Genomic DNA, 16,256 nt, shown 5'->3' with positions numbered 1-16,256 from the left:
GGGCATGCCCTCTCTCCTGCTGTCACTCCCCTGCAACTAGTACTCAGAGGCATCCTGCCCCTAAGGCTGGAGGTGGTCTTCAGCCCTCCAACTAGTAGCCGATGTTAGACCTCTCACCCATGAAATTATCCAAACCCCTCTTAAAGCCATCCAGGTTGTTGGCTGTCACCACATCTTGTGGCAGAGAATTCCGCAAGTTAATTATGCATTGTGTGAAAAAGTACTTCCGTTGGTCCTAGATTTCCCTAGGTCCTAGAGTTCCCAGCAAACAATTTCATGGGATGACCCCTGGTATTGTGACCAGAACTGTATGCAATATTCCAAATGTGGCCGCACCATAGATTTGTATAAGGGCATGATAATACTAGCATTCTTATTTTCAATTCCCTCCCTTATGATTCCTAGCAAGAAATTTGCCTTTTTCACAGCTGACGTGCACTGAGTCAACACTTTCAACTAGCTATTCACCACAATCCCAAGATCTCTTTCCTGGTGAGTCACCAACAGTTCAGATCCCATCAGCGTATATATGAAGTGGGGTGTGTGTGTGTGCCCCAAGACGCATCACTTTACACTTGCTTACACTGAACCCCATTTGCCATTTTGTCACCCAGTCACCCAGTTTAGAGAGATCCTTTTGAAGCTCCTCACAATCCTTTTTGGATTTCACTACCCTAAATAGTTGGTGTCATCTGCAAATTTGGCCACTTCTAGACTAGTCCCACTACTGTTCCCTGGGGGACCTTGCCTCTTACTTACTTCCACCATGAAAAGTGTCCATTTATTCCTACCTTCTGTTTCATGTCCTTCAACCACAGGGACGCTGTGCTGTGGATGGATAGGGCCAATTGCTCTCCCCTGCTAAATAAGGAGAATCACCACTATTAAAAGGTGCTTCTTTGTTCTGTTAGCAGGATGGACTATACAGGTATGGAAATTAAGCAGTTGATGACTTATTGCCTAGACCTTTATAGAAGCCAGGACTGATAATTACATGACAGAACAATAGTTTAAAAAAGCATTTCTCTATCCATGTATCTGACCGTACTTGGGGTCCCACTCATCACCAGCCTCTTTCAGCCAACCTTTATCCTTCAGCTGCCACTCTCAGCTGTCACACTCTGACACTCCTACCTGTCACTCACTCTCATTCTGTCCAACATGGGAGACAACTTGGTGTTTCTGTCCTTGCATATATGCATACTGAATCTGATCACACTATGGTCACTGTTCCCTAAAGATTCCATGAAGCTGACATCTCACACCAGGTTCTGAACACCACTCAGGATTAAGTCCAAGATAACCTTTTCTCTGGTTGGTTCCATGATCAACAATTCTAGGGCACAGTCATTCAGCATATCTAGAAATTTGACCTCTTTGTCATTATTTGAATGTGAATTTACCCAGATTATGTGTGGGTAATTGAAGTCACCCATTATTACAGCTCTGTCTCTCTTTGATGCCTCACTGATTTCCTTCTGCAACTCCTAGTCACTGTCGATGTTTTGATCAGGAGGGTGATAGTACATTCCTAGTAACACATTTCCTTTCAGGCCTTTAGTGTTACCCACAGAGTTTCTGTGGAGGACTCCTGTCTTCCTAGGTTTTCTAGCTTGTTAGATTCTATCTCTTCATTAACATATTCCACTCCTTCCCAATTTCCCCCTCCCTGTCTTTTCCATAGAGATTATATCCAAGAATAACAGTGTACCACTGATTCTCACTGTTCCAACAAGTTTTTGTTACACCCACTATATCTATGTTTTCATTAGTAACCAAGCACTCCAGCTTGCCCAACTTGGCTCAGAGGCTTCTGGCATTGGCATATAAGCACCCATGACCTGAATCTCTTACCTGGTATGTGTCATCTTTCTTATGGCCATTTGAGATCTTTGACCAGCTAGCACTTCCTTCTGTCCTTTACCTGGTTCTACTCTGTCTCCTTCTGATTTATCTGAAGTATTTACACTCTCACACCTTAAGGGATGGCATTTGCTGAACTGGATACTTTCCAACTCCTGTTGGCTACCCCCCAGGCATCATTTTTATAAGCTGCTCTGTGACCTCTTTTATTTTAAGCGCCAACAGTCTGGTTCCATTTTGGTTCAAGTGCAGCCCGTCCCTTTTGTACAAGCTCATCTTCTTCCAAAATATATCTCAGTGCCTAACAAATCTAAACCTGTCTTCCCTGCACCACCATCTCATCCACAAATTGAGACCCCTCAGCTGTGCCTTTCTCACTGGCCCTGCACATGGAACAGGTCGCATTTCTGAGAATGTTACCCTGAGGGTACTGGACTTCAATATGCTACCTAACAGCCTAAATTTTGCTTCCAGGACCTCTCAACTATGTTTCCCAACATCACTGGTGCTGATGTACACTACGACAGCTAACTCTTCCCCAACACTGCCTAACAGCCTATCTAGACACTGCAAGACGTCTGCAGCCTTCACACCAGGCAGGCAAGTTGTGTGGTCTACACACAGGTTACAGGCCCATCTCTCTATACCATCTATACATCTATCCCATTGCAAACATTTCACATTCTTTCCAACAGGAAACAAAAATATCACTCAAACAGACAGCTGTGAGCAAAAATGTTCACAAAATGTGCCCCCTCCATTTTGTGTCAGTACTAATAACTACAGCATTCTGTGATTTTTTTATTATTATTCATGCCCTTAGTTCAAACATTCATTAGGCATCATAACTATGTACTTTCCTCACCTGGTGGAAGAGTGGGCTTTCTTCCTCACCTCTAAGATACAGATACAGTATCTTGGTAATCTTTCTATTACTGTCTCACCTCTAAAATACAGATAAGATACATATCTAATGTGAACTGATCCCATGAGAATGCATGATTGCACAATCTTTTTGCCCTATTTTTGGAGAGAGAAAATCCTCACAGTCTGGGCTTCCATGCAATCAGGCATTTATGTGGAGTGGTTGACAAAATATGTTATCTGCATGCTTGTGGGGAAGAGGGAAGCTTGTGCCTCCATTATGCAAGAAAATGGGGCATAATTTCATAAGTGTAAACCAAAAGTATGGGTCTATAAAAAATTTCTGACATCAAAAACAAAATGCCACCAAATGGAGGAAATGTATATGAGATAAGGCCTAGAGACAAGAAGTACTTGCATAATGAAGACTGTCTCCCAACCCCACCCCCGTGTTCTATCCCTAGCCAATGATGTTAAAGTTACTGACTCCTCCACACTGTAGCCATTTTGCTTTCATCTATGGCCTTCTTATCCCACTCCAGTTCTACAGAGACACAGCTGTTCTCCATATCCTTTCTCTATCTTGCCTCTGACCATGTGTACATACATACTTTCACTTAATCTCCTGTCCTATATACACCTGCTGCCTCCTCTTTCTTTCTGATCCCCACAATCAGACTGAGGATATTGGAAAACAAATATAAATTTCATTGAATGTATAAGGGCTATAGAATTTTCCACATTTGATTATACTGATTTAATTTAACTTATCTGGTCTATTTATAGTAGACATCTGGAGAAAGGGGCCCACAACAACAGACAAGAGCACTTCCAGATACAAAATCATCATCACTCATTCAGTCCTGTTACACATGGTCATAATTCCCAGGGCTTCTCCGTACATGTGGCAAGTTTTTTTCTGAGAAGACTGCCACCTGGCTGCATGGCAAAGCTCATGAAGTTGCACATCAGTTAGCTTAAAGATACAAATAGGCATGAGAAGGAGGAGGGGATTGGTTTACTGCCTTCCGATTTCACAAAGGCAGTAAAGCATGCATACTTAGACTGCCTTGCTCTGTTGGGGGAGGAGGGGCTTTAACCCAGGTAAGAAGCTGTTCCCCAAGCGCTCAGCTTCCTAACTGTAACACTCCTGCATGTGATGGCAAAATAGTTTGGGAGGAGAAGGTAGGCATGAAGATAGATAAATGTGTAACATTATATAGACAGATTTACCTGCTGACAACCTTGCTTTTTCTACAGCTGAAATTATAATACAACAAATATATTTACCTTATTATGCATAACATTTATTATCAAATAAGATGATAAGAAGCAAAGTTAAGCTATTAGATAACAGTCCTTACTGCCAAGAGCCATAATCTGACACAGACTGAGCCTGGTACAGTAGTCAATTAATGGCTCAGTGCTCATACAATAATGACCTACTAACCTGACGGTGTGTTGCTCTCACATTTTGCTATCTCCTGGGACGCTACTGTCACTGTGTTATCTATTGCCTGCTTCCCTATCAAAGAAAATAAGCAGAGCTGAAATGTATGTACGCATCAAGCTCTGTAGTTCATTGCACACCAACCCTGGCAACTGGAGGAACAATAGATTTATAAGTTTATCCTACATTAAACCAAACATGCCTGACTGCACTGTAAATTACCAAATAATAAACCAGGTGGTGTAAGATCCTGACTTGGACAGAATATAAAAATCTATCAACCTGTAAAATACAATAACCATAAATGTGCTATGTAGCTGATGGCTCAGGTAAACTATCCACCTCCAGCAACCATGGTTTTTCCTCAAGGAAATAGCAGCAAAGGTTATTCTCCTCCTAAATTTAGGTTCTGTGTGCCTTCTTCTTATGCACAAAAAATATAATTGAGTTAAAGAAAATCACAGTGGAAAATCTGTTTGTTTTGTTTATATTTCTTTGCCTCATATGAGGCTGTTTCACAGTAACGTGCAAGCATATTGCCAGAGGCATTTCGGTCTGATCTGGAAAGAGAAGACGAACAAATGTCCTAGTGCACATGACTTCTCTATTCAGACTTAACATTTAAATTAGATTGCCAAAGTACAGTAAGCACTCCATGAATGAACTGCTAGTATGGGACATTTGCTGCTTCCCAATGTATTCAGTGTCTTTTCTTTTTTTCCTTCTTCTTCTGTTTTTGAGAATGTGGAGAAAGACAAAAATCTATGCTGGCTCAATACAACATTTCACACATATTCTACACACCATTAGCCTCTCTTAAATTAAAATTGGAACTTTTTCATTTTATTTTTTTAAAAGTCTCCATCCTTTCCAAAATTAATTCCCTGTGATTTAAGAAGGTGGGAAGGGGGTTATTTCAAGAAAAGCCATGTTCAAAAATATCCAATAAATGGCAACTTCCAGTTCAATAAAGCTAATTAATTCCATTTTAGGAGCTGTTCAATAGCAAACCAGGTTACGTTTATATGATTTACAAACAGTGTTTACATTCATAAAAGGGCAGCAAATAGCTGCATGGCTTGACATCATTACAAGAAAATGCTGGGGGATGCAGACACTTTAATTAGGGGTAGGTTTGAGTTCACTGTACAAGCAGTATTATAGTGCTGTGCTAATGTGCTTTCATAGAATGATAACCCTATAACAAGATTACAGAGAGGGGGCGGGGATCGCTTGCTGTGATTCCTGTTTTCAGTGAAAACCAGTAAATTTTACCTTTGCAAAATACCGATAAAAGGAAATATTTATATACACGTGCATATACACGCAAAGTATATTCAGCCAAATCCAAATTATTTGCATCTCTTTTCAGAGTGTGCTGCATGTCAGTGTTTTACAGATGTTTTCCTCATACATAGAAGGAAATCTTATGTAGCTCTAACTAAAGTTTTATTCAGTAATTCCATTTTCACCTTTCCTTTCCCTCCCTTTCCCTTTCTGACTCCTCCCCACACTCTCTACAGGATCCCCCTTGGGACAAACATCCAAACAACTAAATACAAAAGATTACTGGATAGAATACAACTGTCAGCCTGCCTGATTATCTGATTTATTTATTTTTTAAATGATGCAAATGACATTAAGGCCACCATCACAAAGAATTCATAATTTTCCTTATCCCTGTGCAGAATACTTGTGTTCAGTTAAAGGAAGTGATATCATCTGCCTTTGTTTCATATATGATTAGCTGTACAAAGACGTGGGGCAGAGCAAAATCAGTTGTTTATGATATTCAGTTCCCAGAATTCAATATTAACTTATTGCCTGTTCTCATGTTACGTTCTTTCTGGATTTTGCAGCGGCAAGAATTGCTCTTACCTTTGAAAACTGTGGGTAAGGAGAAATGTAATGTATGAAACAAGGATACACAGATCTCAGTTTAAACCCATGCACTAAAGAACTCTTTTTAGTGCACATATTGGGTTGTAGGCAAAATCTCTGTGTTACTAATTCATATGTTACCAAAAAAAAATTCCCCTTGGATGTGCAGATGCTTTCCCACACATTTAGAAACCCAAAAAAGTGTGTGCACAAACAGATTCTTGGTACTACTTGATGGTGTTCTCAACCACTACTGCTGCTCCTAAAACCTTGATGTCTCAAGAGTACAGAGCTTGAGCATGGAGGGTACACAGTTGGATGGAATGGCTATTAAATCCATTTCTTTAGCTCATAAACATATCATTTTGCTTGTCCTTGACTGTTCAGCCATACTATTATTCTGGTTCATATGATATCATAAGGGGGAAAAAGGTTCAGTGTGACTTGTAATGGGACACCACAATAAGATATCTTTTATGTGGTATTATCATCCAAATGACTGGCCCTTAATTTCCACTGGCTTTCAATCAGATCCTCTTTTCTTTTCTTTTCTTTTCTTTTTTTTAATGTGAAAGGTGAAAAGGTCTAGAAATGCTAAACTCTAAATGAGAGACAAGTCCTATAGTCTACCTAGAAGATCAAAGTGCAGTGAGGGTGTGCAAAATGCCCTTTTCAAAGCAGGAAAACTGAGAAAATAATTTTGCCGTTCTCTACAGCGGGTCACACCTATTTTAGGCATTGCTTGGTCTTAAACACAAATGGGAATCGCTTTTGCGAGTAAGCTGTGTGCATATGAGAATCCATTTACCTCATTTTAAGCCACCTGCATTTTTCTTTTATATATATATATTTTTAAAAACACACACAGAAAAGCCCTGTAAATGGTGCAAAATCGCCTGCTGATCCTGACAGATTAGAATTTCTGCTTTACTCTTAGACCAGCAGCATGTATTCTCCCCATTGAAGGACACTGCTCAATGCATATACCAATATTTCAGATATGGGAGAAGCTGCCTTCCTCAGAAGGAGACCCTGGCCGCTACCGCTGCAATACATATTACAAATGCAACCACAATTTTAAATCAGTTGGAAGGGACAAGGCATCATGATCTGTTTATCCTTATTTAATTATTTTTAACACACCCATCAGTGTAGCATCTGGATTCATTACTTAGATTAAACGTAACAATGCATTAAATTGAACAATTTGCAATGGACAACATAAACAACTCCCATGATTTTAACACCCCTGTCAGTAGCCCTCTTCTTCACTTTGCACCAACTGGCTTCCAATGGTTGGCTGCCCCCCTATACATTTTACAGTAACACTGGTCTGTAACTGGACTAATATATCCATACATTTCCCTTGTTTTTAATGAAGGGAACTAAGATTGATTCAATATAATCTTTCCTCTGGCATGCCTTGCTATGGTTGTCACTTTTTCCTAGCAGAGCTCCTGTGCTTTCCACAGCTGCATGACAGGCAGAAATTCAGGAGGTAGAGATGTTGGATATGGAAGCACAGTGATGGGAAGAGCTGCGCCTGTTGAATTTTAGCCTGTTAGGCAGCTGTGAGAGGACTGGAGCCCTTCCAGAAAAAAAGTGGCAATCCTATGATCAAGGAATATTTAAATGTTATTAAGGAAATAAATTGAGGCATATTAATTTTCTGCTGACCGGACCCTGGTATTGCTGAAACTTGGCATGATATAGATCCATAGGGACCCAAGGGAATTTGGGGCTTTTGTTTCTCAACAATCATCTACATCATCCTCATGCTACACAGCACAACAGTTGATGAGACTTTCAAAAGCAGTAATTTGGAATGGAGGGCACTGCTGTTCAAAGAAAACAAGCCAAAACCCCACTGGGACGAAACCCAATACTAGGATATTTGACTCCTAATCATAAAGGTTTTTTTAAATAAATAAAAAACAGCAACAACTTTAAGTCTGTCTTTACTTTAAAAAAATGTCCATCTTCAATTTTAGTCTCTCTATATCAAGGTTCAACCAACTTACACTAAGAATATTCAGACATCAAAGTTCTGTCATTCTTAGAAAAACTATGCTCATAATTTTCTAGTATGCAGGAGGAAGCCACATCATAGGGGAAGAACCCAGAGCTATGAGTTTAGTAATTGGCCTGTCTATTAGAAAGACATCCAGATAAAAAGAATTTAAGATGGAATAAGTGTACAGGACACAGGGCAATGCACCCTGTGTAAAATTAGGCCATTTGCATTAGTGTTACTTTACTTGTAAACTCATACATGATGATGTCACTGCAAGCAGATGAGGGCAATTGAGAGTGAGCACAAGTTAACTAGTGACCTTTTTTTTTAACCAATTATTGCTGTATGGGAGAGGAAACTTTGGCTCTTCTGAAAGCGTCTTAAATGATGTCTCGTTTCAGCTCAACCCTAATAAAAAGTCAAAGTTGTGAACAATACAATTTAAAAAACCCTAAACCCATATATCATATTGAATGTTCCAAGTGTTTCACATTCATTATTTTGTAATGTTTACCACAACCCTGTGAAATAGGGTTCGTACTATTATTGCAGGTGGGAGGGTGAAGCTTACATAAGGCTACTATGGTAGCTCATGACAGAGATAAGATCCAGCCAACTTCCTGATTTGCAGTTCAGCATCCACCATTATGCTCCAAAGCAGTTGCGTTTAAAACAGCTTTTGAATTCCTAAAATAAACTGTCAAATTACAGGTTAAAAGCCTTTCCCCAAAAGGAAAGTTAGTACTTTCTTCCTAAATACCGAGCAATTTTGGCATATTCTACCAACTGATTCTAGCATCAGTGGAAAGAGTGATACTAGGACAATAGCTCCCAACCAGAGTGGATAAAAAAGATGTATGATGATGATCATCATCATCATTTGGTTGTATCAAAAGAAAATCAGACATGCTGCACAACACGTGGGCCATTGCAATTAATGGGACTTGAGTTAGCTGTGACTACAGTATTTGAATCCCTATTAATCCCCATTAATTTAAATGACCCGCATGTTGTGCACCCTAATACGGGTGGTGCCATCTGCTCACACTGCTGAAGGCTCCTAACATTGTGCAAGAGCGCAAATACTTCAAGTAGTGTGCCCACATTCTGGAAGAACCACTTAGATCAGAAACACATTGCTTGACCATCAGCAGCTTGTTTCTGATGCAAGTAGTATTCCGGGAATTCAGGCATGCTACATTAATTACCTACACACTTTTGCACAAAAGTGCAAGGCCACCAGCATTTCATTAGGAGCCCACAGCATGGGTGGATTGGCACTACTTGTGTGATGCTGTGCAAGATGTGGTCCAATAGGACTTAATCATGACTAACTTTCTTTGGGGGAAAAGCTATACAGTTAATAGCAGTAATCGGATATTGTTCATTAAATCAGATTTTAATTGCTTACAAAATGTCAGGCTATGTTAAGTTTATCTTAAATCGCCATCTAATTATGTCTGTATGAAATACAAACACATTAAAGTCTACAAGCAATATTTTAAAATTAATCCTTGATTGCTGAAAAGGAGCCTATTTTTCTGTGTAAAAAATATATCAAAGGCAAAAATATGCAACTTTTTAGGTCAAACTTTTTTTTTAAAACCCTGGGAGGTCATATATTGTATTCATTATTGGGCAAATCAACATATTTAGATTCTGTTAACCAAATACCACAGCCATTTGGACCTGACTTCATCAATTATCCCCATGTTGAGATATTCAGACCAGACTACTGCAGTGCTCACTATGTAGTGCTGCTGTGGAAGATGGCTCAATAGAAGAATGAGTGACAGCTGGAGAGTGAGATGGAATGTTGGACAGAGTGAGAGTGAGTGACAGGTAGGAGTGTCAGTGTGTGACAGCTGAGAGTGGCAATTGAAGGATAAAGGTTGGCTGAAAGAGGCTGGTGATGAGTGGGACCCCTAGTACGGTCAGATACATGGATAGAGAAATGCTTTTTTAAACTATTGTTCTGTCATGTAATTATCAGTCCTGGCTTCTATAAAGGTCTAGGCAATAAGTCATCAACTGCTTAATTTCCATACCTGTATAGTCCATCCTGCTAACAGAGCAAGGAAGCACCTTTTAAAAGTGGTGATTCTCCTTATTTAGCGGGGGAGAGCAATTGGCCCTATCCATCCCCAGCACAGCGTCCCTCCAGTGGCTGTTGCTGGTGTCTATCTTATACTTCTTTTTTAGATTGTGAGCCCTTTGCGGACAGGGAGCCATTTTATTTATTTTATAGTGATGTAAACTGCTTTGGAAACTTTTGTTAAACAGTGGTTCATAAGTTTTCATCGTGTTTGTATTTGCATATTATTTATTTATTTATTTGATTATATCTAGAGAGTGGCAGTAGAAATCCTTAGTTCATAAGTGTTCAACTAAGCATATATAATTTTGTAGTTCAAAAGACATGTGGGTAATGTGACCAGAGGTGTTTAAATTCCAAAGCCTATATCAAACCCAGTATGATACATGAAAGTGGCCCTAGAAAACCTGACCATTGACTCAATATGGACTCCTTCAAGAAAAAAAATATGCTTGCTGAAATTATACTCATTGCTTATTGATTTCTTATTGTACACTAAGAAGATATAATTATGTTTTTTTAATAAGAGAGTTTTACTCGGACAAACACCTTGAGTACTGTCATCGGCAAGATGCTTTTTGTCATGGTGCCATCATCTTAAAACAACGTAAGGAAATTCATATTTAGTGAAGAAGGAAATTACTTTGGGTATGTATCATTCAAATCCTTAAGGATTATTGGCTAATTAGGAGCACAGTAATGTAAATTTGCTTTGTGTCAGGTTTTCAGGAACAGTAAAATAACATAATTAAGCAATGAACAATGTAGATCACTTAAGCTACTCTTCACTGCCAAATGTATATGATGTCTAAATATAAGGTAGGCTTCTAACCTAGAAACTAACAAAAATGGACAAAGGGGGAAAGAATGGCTGCTTTACTATTTCCAGATTTTTGTTTCATATTGGTACATTACAGCACATTTTGGCCAGGATCCAAAAAACTGCACTATTTAAAATCCCATTAGACATGCTCAAGCTTTTGGGTGCACCTAAAGTAACTCTTTGGATCTTGGCCCATATTTAGTACTTGTAATGATAGTGCACTATGTAATGCACCCTTGCATTTTGTGATGGGTGATATTCCCCTACCCAGGACTTTGCCTTGAACTTAGAGTGATACTTGGAGAATTTTCAGGAAAGCGTATGGTTTTCCTGAAAGTTCTCTGAGAAATCTTGGAAAGACAAAATCCAGGGAAGTTCTCTTTCAGCTGTCCCTCCTAGTCTCCAACTTCCCCAAGCAAACAAATCCTTGTGAGTTGGGGTGGGGGTGGACAGAAACGAGCACCAGAAAGTGTCAGCTAGCAATGGCAGAAGCCTTATATCCTTGATGCTCCTTGAGATTTATATCCTTGATGCTCATTGTCGTCTTGATGCTCCTAAGGATGCTCAAGAGCATACATTGCCATTGAGAGGCATGGAAAATGCAGTTTTAAACTGGGTAAACTACATTTCCCATGCCTCTTGGTGGGGAATCTAATCCCAAGTTTTAAGAATGAGGCCGATAGGCCTGTCAGCCTGCTTCTATGGTCAGCCAGACCTCCCTACTGCCATTCCTCCCTGTTGCCCTTTTCAAGTATACATTTGTTTAAGAAAAGGGGGAGGCATGGGCATAGACTGTTATGAGCTTAGAGGCTAAACTCTTGAGTTAGCCATTACAAGCACTGTGCCTCCTCATGAATGCACACATTTTGAACTTTGGCTGCATCACTTGTTATAATACAAAGTGCAGAGAAGAGTCTGAAAATATCTGCTGTAGTTCCTTCTGTAAAGAAAGATGTTTAAGAAGATTCCCATCCAGATAGTAAAGATTCTCCGTGTGAACAATTGATGTGTGCATGGCTGGAAGTTTTTTCAGCTTTCTTGTTGTCCGTAGTGCTGCCTACGAGTGTACACACATTGTGGCTCTGTGTTTGTTATCACATGTTGTGGGGTGAGCCTTTTAGTAGTTAGGATACTGCTTTTAATGATTACCACACTGGCATCTCCCTCCTAGCCTGGCTTGAAGACAACCCAACCCTGGTTGAAATTTTTTGCAAGCCAGTTTTCATTCAGTAATTTCCCCTTTCAGTTCCTTATCCAAAACTTCCACTTGACCTTCCCATCATCATCATGATTGTACAAGTCAGCTGTCATTACATTTGAGACCTTCTAAATTAGAAGAGAGAGAAAGCTGATCAGGGCTTTGCTGTGGCAGAGGGAGGAGTTATTCCCCTGATCTTGCCACAGCAAGAGCCCATGTGGTGATGGGGGAAAGGCGGGGGGACTTGGGACAGAAGCAGCAGCTGCAGAGCTGGAGGGGGTGGCGGTGGTGGGGAGGGCAGTGGCAAAGGAGCAGACTCGGGAGGAAGCGGCACTGGGAGGACCAGCCAGAGGAACATTTGCAGTGGCAAAAGAGCGGGGGGGGGACTTCCCATTGGCAGCAAGTACAAGATTGAAGTGAGCAGCTGTTTGTGATCACTGCATGGGGGGATTGGGCTTTGTGCGTGCATGCGCAGCAGTGAAGCTGCACACACACCCTTTTCCACACAGTTCAAACAGCAGCCATCCTCTGACTGGATCACAGAAACCTATGGGACAAATGGTATTTTCTATTCATTTCCAAAGGGGAGGGAAACCACCACAGAACCCCGTCTACACTGTTCAAATACCAGTAACCTCTGGATCACAGAATCCCAGGGGGGCAAATGGTGCATTTTAATTTCATTGGGGGGGGGGCTTGCATCCCTTCTCCACAGTTCAACACGAGCCTCCCCTCCACAGTGGTGCATAAAGGGGAAGCATATGTTTTCTGTAGGGGTGTGCACGGAACCGACTGGTCTGGTTCGGTTCGAGTCCAAATTGGACTTGGACGAGGCCAGTTCAGTCCAGCACCCCCTCAGACCCCCCCCCATTTTGGTTCAGTCCGAGGGGGGTTCGTGAACTTAAAAGAAATTTATATTTTAAGTTTTTTTTAAACTAACCCCTTCTGGGGAAGTTGTTCGAGGTTGCGGGGGCAGGGGTCTGCGGAGATTTTCCCTCCCCCTACTGGCCTCCCTTAGTCCATAAATTGGCCATTCTTTGCCCAGTTTTCAGCCTTTCCCCATGGCGCTGCATCCATTTTGGAGGCTGTTGCACCTGCGCAATGGGCCTCTATGTGGCCTGAGTCATGCCAGTCATTGCGCAGGCATGGTGGCCTCCAAAATGGCCACTGCACCAGGGGGAAATGCCAAAAACTGGCCAAAGAATGGCCAGTTTATGGACTAAGGTAAGCCAGTGATTGAGGAGGGGTACCTCCGCAGGACACACACCCTGCAGTCTCGGACAACTCCCCCGGAAGGTGTAAGTTTTTAAAAACTAGGCAAACAAACAGAACTCACAAACCCCCCCGCGGGGGGGTTGGTCTGGGGTGAGACTGAAAAGGGGGTGGTTCGGTTCGACTCTGAACAGTTGAACCAAACCAGTTCGACAAACACATTCGACATCAAACCTGTTAGCACATCTCTAGTTTTCTGACTTGGAGGGAGCTTACTAGGAACTGTAGAGAAGCAGAGACACACAACATAGTCAGAAGAAGTCCCTCCAGTCAGAAGTAGTCCCTCCTTGGGGCCATTGGGCCAGTCACAGTGACTCACTGAGAAAACAAGGAAGCAGGCTGCTGCAAAAAACAGCAGGCTGCTGCTGCTGCAAAAAAAAAGGGATGGGAATTGCCAGCATAGCAGCAGCATACACATGAGCTCCTCCTTCCACCACACAATAAATGTTACACATGAGTAAGCCTATTGTTTCCAATAGGCCTATGCACAGCTAACAGCCACTGATTGATTTGAGCTGCTCGGCACATGCAGCATGATCGCTGGTACTTCAGAAACCCCCTCCAGCACAGAAATAGTTGCGGTGGGTTTTAAATAGTTGCAAATCCAGGGTAATAGTCCACATCTGGGAAACCTACTGACAACAGTGTAATGCTATGCCAACTTTGGAGGTGGAATAAGTCAAAAGGTACCAACTGAACCAATGAAGAGCAAAACGATCACTGACCCACCCACCCACTGCCTCCTGCTTCACTCTGCCTGCCTTTTCCACCATAACAGAGTATAGGATTCCTATGAACTCTGCAACCACTTACAGCACACCTACTACAGTATATAACACTGTGATAGGGCAGCCATAACACAGATGATAGCATGCACAGCATGAGGCTATAATCCTCTGTCCCCATGTCATGTACACTTAGAGCATATCAAGTTGAACTCTGGTGCTGGCAAATATACAGAAAGGGCAGCACTTTGCAAAAAAAGGGGTACTTTGCAAAAACAGCTTGCTAAGCTCAGAATATAAAAGGGAAGAACACTTTGCTAGCACTTGTATTTTCAGAGCCCTTGTAGGTACATTGCCTCAGGAGGGCTCCACTCACATCGAAGTGTAATTCTTCCTCCTCCATCGTATCAATATGTCTAATGTTTGCAATCCATCTGGAGGAATGTGTGATCTACATGTTGACAATGGTGCACCTAGGTCATTTTGGAGCCCAGACCTGAAGGGCTTCGGAGGCGCCTGCCCCTGCTGCAAGCCCCTCCCCTAATTTTTTTTTAAAAAAATAAAATCGGTGGGGGCTGAGCCAAGTCAGCCTCTCCTTGGTTGTCCTCCTCCTCAGGCCTTCCCCCTCCCCACAGGCAGCCACAATGGGTCATGGTGGCCAGTCCCAGATGGGGGAGCCATGCCCTCTCCGCTAGCTGCAGAGAAGATGGAGAAAGGAGAAGGCAGCAAAAGCTCCTTCTGTGAGCTCACACTGCAAATTGAGCCAAAATCCCCGAATCGCATTAGACAATGCTTGAGGGAGGCACCTTTTTCAATAACTTCCAGCTCCTGCCTCAGCAAGAGAAGGGCAGGAAGGGAACTCATTGCAAGTCTTCCTCATCAGATTCTGAGGGACTCGGGAAGGCTCCTTGCGAGCTTAAGCACTCTCTATTTCCATGGAAGGACCTCTTTTTTCTGCCTCCCACATTCCCCCAGTGTGCATTTATCCGCAGTTGGGCTCAGGGAACAAGTACTTGCTGCCCGCCACTACCACCATGGAGGGAGGCCTGTTCCGCTCCCCTCCACAATTCCTGGCTGTGCAAATGGTGGTAGAGATTTATCAGCTCGGCGGGCATGGGGCAGTGGCAGGGCAGGCATAGGTCGGGTACGGGGCAGCAGTGGGGCTCTGGGGAGGCCCGCAAAAAACTCGATGGCTCCCCGGACACAGGAGGTGGACCCCTGGACACAGGAGGCATGGACCTGATCCCCAAGGTCCATGGCTAAGAGCGCCTCTGCATGTTGACTAATCAAAATTACTGCATAGCACAGGCAGCACAGAAGTGAGAAAGGTAGCATCAAACCACCATACTCTTTGGTATCTTTTAGTCGGGTACTTCCTCCTCCCTACCTCCAACACATACTTCCCCTTTGACATGACAATTTCTGGAGAAAAATGGCAATGAAAAGCACCCTTAATCTCATGATATTGTGCCACTGGTAAAAATCAGGAGATCATTCTGTTGTTGGGACCAAATAAAAGATACTGCAGAATATAATGCCAAATCTGAAATAAAAATGAAATGTAATTTTAAATTTCAGAAATATTTCATTTTAGGTTGGTATCCAATTCTTACTAATTATCTTAAAGATCGGGTATTGACAAAAGTTAAAGCTTTTGCCTATACCCAGTCACACTAGAAAGTAAAGCTTTAAATGCTTTACTGCATTTAAAAAAAATAATAGTTTTTAATAGTTTTAACATTGTGTTAAATTGTAAGTTATTTTAATGTTTTAATTCTGTTTTAATCTGTACTATTTTTATTGTAAACTGCCCAAAGACATTAGTTTGGGGCAGTATAAAAATAGATTAAATAAAATTAAAATAAAATATGATTGATAAATAAATAAGTAAGTAAGTAAATAGGTGGTATTGTCATTTACCCAGATATGAATTTATTGATGAATTTCTCACCTTGAAGAATAGGGTGATTACTTACTTCCCTTTTCACTAGGCGTGATGATTCTATAAGGTTGATGACATCATAACCCTATCCCATGCATGTTGCTTAGCAACAGTTGTACTGTCTTTTGC

The 16,256-nt window shown here is 41.6% G+C and overlaps 1 long non-coding RNA gene across 1 annotated transcript; it reads right to left on the bottom strand.

Moving 5' to 3' along the window:
* Positions 1-805: 805 nt before the first annotated feature.
* On the bottom strand, positions 806-16,160 carry LOC128351576 (uncharacterized). The gene is made up of 3 exons (XR_008319877.1): positions 16,137-16,160; positions 4,178-4,252; positions 806-861 (listed from the first exon to the last, which is right to left on the bottom strand). It is a non-coding gene; the product is annotated as an uncharacterized LOC128351576 (long non-coding RNA).
* Between the last annotated feature and the right edge of the window lie 96 nt (positions 16,161-16,256).

This window comes from Hemicordylus capensis, chromosome 3, assembly GCF_027244095.1.
Source record: "Hemicordylus capensis ecotype Gifberg chromosome 3, rHemCap1.1.pri, whole genome shotgun sequence".
In the NCBI taxonomy this organism is placed as follows: Eukaryota; Metazoa; Chordata; class Lepidosauria; order Squamata; family Cordylidae; genus Hemicordylus; species Hemicordylus capensis.
Note: the sequence above shows the minus strand (reverse complement) of the source record. Positions and strands in the feature narration are given on the sequence as shown.